This window comes from Penaeus monodon, chromosome 25 (assembly GCF_015228065.2).
Source record: "Penaeus monodon isolate SGIC_2016 chromosome 25, NSTDA_Pmon_1, whole genome shotgun sequence".
Classification (NCBI taxonomy): domain Eukaryota; kingdom Metazoa; phylum Arthropoda; class Malacostraca; order Decapoda; family Penaeidae; genus Penaeus; species Penaeus monodon.
Genome location: NC_051410.1, coordinates 6,611,359 through 6,611,568, shown reverse-complemented (window position 1 = coordinate 6,611,568; position 210 = coordinate 6,611,359).

Sequence of the window (210 nt, the reverse complement as noted above, 5' to 3'; positions counted from 1 at the left end):
CAGGACATAAGATTAATCCTATGCCGAGTAACGCCCCTGCCTCGCCTCCTGGGGTCAGGTACAGAAGGAGGCGCAGCAGGAGGCAGGGGCGGAGGGAGGGGAGGCGGAGGGGAGGGTTAGGAGGGAGGGATGGGGTGGTTGGTAAAGAGGGAGGGAGGGAAGGGCAAAGGGAGGGAAGGAAGGAAGGAAGGAGGGAGGGAAGGAGGGAGG